Below are 6,000 nucleotides of genomic sequence, written 5' to 3'. Positions count from 1 at the left end.
ATCATAGAATGTTTTAAAATAGACTGAAACTGAATCAAATGTTAGCAATGAGCTGTCATTCCTTTGTGCTTTGAGCCAGCTCAGATAATAGGCTTTGTTGACAGCAACTGCTTTATAGAAAACAATTTCTTTCTTTTTATTACTTCTAAATATGAATATGAAAGTCTAGTTCAGAATGCAATGAGGCTCCCTTCCTTAACACTTCAATCAAAGGCGGTTTGCCATGTTCAAAATAAGGATAAGAGGTACAAAACAAAAAACCAAAAGCAAACCAAAAAGCATTTGAGGCCAGCTGTAATCACCTAGGACGGAGGGAGCTGGAGAAAGAAAAGATATTTCCTTGGCCAGGGGGGATGACCATGGCGGTGGAGCCTGTGTTTTGCAGAGCTGTGGGGACCTGTGCCACGAGGCCACCCGGGGCTGCGCTGCTGTGCACTCCCACAACACCAGCAGACTCCTGCTCCCTGCAACTGGAAGGCAAGCAAAGGAGCATGTGCTGATTCCCAGTTCAGCTGGGTGGGCAATACTTGTTGGACAAACGCTTACTTAGCTCTAAATTTGCCTTCTTCCTTTTACACAAACGCTGCCTGGTTGCTGCCAATACCAAGAGCACAAATCTGACTCAATTCAGTTTCAGTTAAATACTGTGTTGTCCAGCTCTCTCAGGATCTGATCCCTAGTCTGTGGTTAGGGTTTTTACCTGCAAGCAAGGCTGCACTGTGACACCTATGAAAGGCAAACTTTCAGTGCTTGCTTTTCTTAATAGTTTTCTTAATAGCGAAATATTTTGAGCAATCTTGCTTAAAAGGTCATCTGTGCTAAAGATGGCTTGAATGACATGGTTTTCCTTAAATGTGGAAAAGGCTCCTGGTGAGTCAGGGCTGAGTCATGGGAAGATTATGCTGCTTCTCTGTATGAGACTTGGTGTATGGTGTCCAAGAGTTCTGTCCCAAAGAACTGTTTTGCCACAGCAGGAGGCATGGTTTGAGGAAGTGCTGACCCATACCATTAGTGAGGTGAAGAAGCCCCAAACACCTCGCTGTGCACAGATGACCCCCACAGGTATTAATGATCAGAACCTCTGAAAAGCTACACTTTTAACTGCAGTTTGAACTGGTTTTTTTGTGGTCTTGAGAATTTTTTATTAAGCCTTTCAATTCTGACTAATAGTTACAAAGAAGTCTTGTACATGTAGGATATTTATGTAGCCCTCTTAGTTTTTATCATCACACTGAGGATTGATTAATGGTATTTATTTCCAGTGTTAAGGAACGGAATTTGGAAAATGAACAGGCTAAAGCCACCTACTAGGCCTATAGTCAGCTAAAATTACCCAGATGTTGATGTTTACTGAGTAGCTGTATTTTCAGCTCCATGACTGTTTTGATGTATTTAATACACATATAAGCTATAGGCACTCCTTTGTTCACAGAATTACCACACAAATATGAAAGAGGGGCATATAGCAGATGAAGGAAAAGAAGAATAGTTCAATATGTGTATTCTGACATAGGATTTAAAGGTGAGGAGAGCAGAACAGAAGATAAATGAGAGGGTTCAGTTCTAATGAATAGGACAGTAAAGGTAAAAAGCTGTGAGTTCATGACCTGATGGGAGGAGCTAAAAGTTGTCAAACCAGAATCAAGGCTAAATGGAGCTTTGTGAGTGACTCCAAATCCCACCTTTTTCTATTAGGAGTACAACAGAAGCATTGCTGTGAGACAGAAGTATGGACAGTTACATCAGAAGTGAAGGAGTAGAAGAATTGAGATCTTTGTTTCTCAAATCCTTTCTCAAACTTTATGGTGTAATGGGCGCACCTGCTCTGAGTCAGTGGTACACCATTTGTTGGCATCACCAGCAAATGGGTTTGGCTGGAGCCAGCTCTGCTGTGCAAACCTTGAGGAATTATGCTAAGCTATAGCTCCTCACCTAAAGAATTTGGGTCTTACTGGGAATTAAGAGGACCAGCCTGAACTGAGACCAGACATATCTAAAACTTCTGTGGCTGCCACCAGAGAGGAGTTTGACTACAAGCCAATCGCTTTACACCGCAGGTACAGTCCAAGTGGCAGTGGCTGCACAGTGGTGATGTCCCCTTGAGCAGGGGTGCCTCCCAAGGCCACTCCTCAAGACCAAGAGATCCCTTGCCTGGCATCTGAAATCTACAACAAGGTAAGTGACACTTGATGTTAAATCTAAAGCATCCTCTACACAAGCTAGCTTAATTATTACAAGTGTGGTAAGTAATAGAGTGTTTGACCACCTTGTTGTCATTGTTTAGTAGCTGTTTAATCATCATTGTTAAATCACTCTTTAACAAAAGTTTTTGCTTAACCCTACAATAATGACTTCTATTCATAGCTTGAAAATGCTTTGATACTGCTGAATGGCCGAGTTGCTTTGCTCTCTACTTCCTGGAGGGGCAAAAAATAGGTAGGTATTTGTGTTTGCATCATATTAAGTTCCACCCAGAAACTTTGTGTGGCTGAAACGTCATTTACACTGATGATGCAATCAGCTCACAATGGTATTACAAATTGCCACAGCTGACACATAGGGATGAATGGCTCATTCAGAATGCATTCAGATGGGGTTCCCATTCAATCAACTGAACTGCATTCAGCAGTACTTAAAAATACTAGCAGATATTTATCTATTTCCCTATACTGGGAGCTTAAACTCTGTAAGTGAAGTGTGTGTTCATCTGTTTCTGTGAGTTCCTTTTCCTGTTGGCTAACTCTGTTCCTTAGAGTTAAATGTTGATTGGGGTTCAGAATTCAATTTTACACAAGACACAATGCAAAGCAGAAAATCTAAACAAATGGTAGAAAACGTGATCAGTAAAGGGGTGGACTAGTGACTTCTATGAGTGCAGGTGGTCAAGTGTCAGCCCACAAAGTCAGCCAGGTATGCCCACCAAGCAGGAAAACACAGAGCTATCCAACTGTAACATTTCAAGAGTTTAATGAGAAGTTTCTGTTAATACAAAATGGAAATGAAAACACTTCCATCTGTCATTCCTTGATGAAAATGTTTATTTCAAGGCTATACTCTACTGCATGTGAAGAGTAATGGTTTACATACAGATGCATGCTCAACACTCCAATTCACTCTTAACTTAATTTGAGTGCTTTCAGTAGCAATGGAAGATGTTCAGATTGACAGCCTCACAGATCAAAGCTTACAGTGTGATGGTTTGGGGGAAAATGTGAGATATAGGCAAGAAAATTATTTTAATTTTTTTTTTGTGGTTGAGACCTACCCAGGTCTAAGGCAGATAGTTTGATAACATAGTTTGTACAGTCCATCACAAGTTCTGGCCCAGTTATGAAATGGCTGTCGTGTTGCATTCCTCAGCGTACAGCAAGTTGAGGCCTAGGCTGTATTACCTTTATTCCAGACTAGTGGCAGAGCAGACATTAAACATTGCAGTCTCCTGTTGCAACAAAAATGCACTGAGGAAACTAAGCTGGAGTGCAGAGGTCATTTCAGCTAAGCCTGCCTCCAAGCAATGGATTTTAAGCAGTAAAATTTTCTCAGGAGTGTAATACAGATTGAGCATAGTGCTGTTATCATCAAATGCTTGTTATCTTCAAGTCTGATATGCTGGCATATACAAAGAACCTGTGGAGGAACAAGCAGGGGAAGAAAATCCCAATGCATGATATTGTCTTGCAGGGATCTGGTTTAACTGAAGGCCCAGTTATAAAGAAGAAGGAAAGCAGGTGCATAGAAGAGTTGCAAGCTGATGGAGTTAGAAACCATGTGCAAAAAAAAAAGTAAGTATAAAATCTACAGAATGCTCAGGAGCAGTAAAAAAACAAGGAGGGAAGATAAATGTCTTGTGGCTAAAGCAGAGTGAAAGGATTCAGGTAAATGTCTTTCTAAAATCTCCATCAACCAATAGGACTGTAAAACAAGTGAATTACAACTCAGCATGACTGTGAGAGAATGTCCTTTCTCATAAGAGAGTGAGTTACAGATGATGTATATCAGTTCCTTAGGGCTCAAAATGAATGTAGGCTGTATGTATGTGCCCCTTAGAGATCTGAACCTGATTGAGTTCATGCAGGAAACTTCTGGGGCAACCTGGACCATTTGGGTTCCAGGCTAGAACTCCCAAAAATGTACCTTACGCTGACTGGTACTCCAGGGTCCTAGACTGTCTGAAAGACTGTTATAATACTTAGAGATTTTATGTTTTCTCTGTTATTTTCTGCTGGCTTTTACTGTGTAAACACCCAAGGTTTTTCTTTTTGAGTTTTCAACAATGCAATATTTTAGTGATAGAAATGAAATGCTGTAAAATGAAGAAGGATAGTACCTGTGAAATCAGGAGTGTGGATGTTTTGTTGTACTAGTTTCCACCACTCAGTTCTGGTCTGTGTGTTATAATGGCACAAATCCACTTGGAAAAGCACGAGGCTGGAGCTTGTAAACTTGGAAGGATCACTAGGAAAATGCATTGCTTGCAGGAAATGCTGCTGTGATTTTTGTGGTTTCTCCCACAAAGGTTTCTCTGTTTCAATTGGTGCTGGGTCAGTATTGGCACAATGTCAGAAAGCAGTGGGACTATGCTTGAGATGACAGGCAAACTCCCACTGTCCCAACACCAAGGATTCTAGTTTCTGCCTCATTTCTGACTGTGGGATCACTGTCTATATGAATTTGGTTTGAAATGCCAATACAGAATGACAGTTTTTTTAATATGAGTAAAAGTAAACCTCTGTTCAATTGCACAGCACATGGTTCTTTGGGGTTCTAGCCTGGGTAAATACCAGCTTAAGTATTAAAACCCAAGGAGTTGGTAAATAAAAAGATATTAAAACTCCTGGAACTTTTAGTAGATGCTGACAAGTACATACGCTATCTGTAGCAGTTTTTGCAGGAAAAATGTTTTACTCCAGCCAGAGATCCCAAAAAGCATGGGCTCAGAAGTTATCATTCCTGTGGAAAAACTTCCAGAAATAAAGTATGTTAAGCAAATGTCTCAGTCCCTGACTGTCTGAAAATGGCAGGTAGTGAGGTTTCCATACACTGATTTCTTTGTCAGAAGAATATTCCATATGCTGCCATAGCTAGTCCAGTTTTCTGTTTATGAATGGAGCATCAAAGGTGTGAGACTTCCAGTCACTGAGCCTGGATAAATAGAGGGATTCATAGAAGTAAGCCAAATCTAGACCTTGGTTAAACCCATGGAGGATTGCAATTGACTTGAAAGTGAGCACAACCTGGTCTGGAATGAATACCAGGCTGGTTGCAGCAGTACAAGCTTCCTCATACACCCCCTCCAGCCTAGGCATTGATACTCAAAGGGCTTTTCTACATGAAAAAATAGCAGTACTAAAGTTGTAGAAATATGAGTTTGGTTTTTTTCAAATGCTGCTGGAAGAAATAATGCTTTGTAGAAGTTGCTATGTCCTTATCTGATGGGAGCAGCAGCTCCACTGAATGGCTCCTAACCTGTTTCAAAGCTACTCTGGTTAACAGAACTCTTGTGTTGGAGCTAATGTGGCCCCTTTTGGCTGGCACAGGTGAGAGGGGTTTAACTCCCAAGAGAAGCAATACCAGCAGACTCAGAGCACAAAGATGCCTGGCCTTCTTTCCGCCTGAGCTGCTCGGGCACATCTCCATTTCTCCATCTGCCTGCACAGTGAACATCAGGATACACTCTGCATCAGAACCTGTGCTGATGTTTAGCTTTGCCTATTAATGAGAAATGTCTTTATGTGAAGCTTAAGGTTTCTTAAGATAACTTATAATTTGTGCTAAACCACAATAAGCTAATGTGCTGGTTTGGACTGAGATGCAGTGTATCGTCACAGTGGCTAGTGGAGGGCCATGTTTTGGATTTGTGCTGAAGACAGAGGTGATAATAGAGAGATGGTTTTTTTATTGCTGAGCAGGGCTTGTACAGGGCTGAGGCCTTTCTGCTTCTCACCCCACCAGTGAGGAGTCCGGGGGAGCACAAAAAGTTGGGCAGGGACACAGCTGACC

The sequence above is a fragment of the Zonotrichia albicollis genome, chromosome 7 (genome assembly GCF_047830755.1).
Source record: "Zonotrichia albicollis isolate bZonAlb1 chromosome 7, bZonAlb1.hap1, whole genome shotgun sequence".
Taxonomy (NCBI): Eukaryota; Metazoa; Chordata; class Aves; order Passeriformes; family Passerellidae; genus Zonotrichia; species Zonotrichia albicollis.
Note: the sequence above shows the minus strand (reverse complement) of the source record.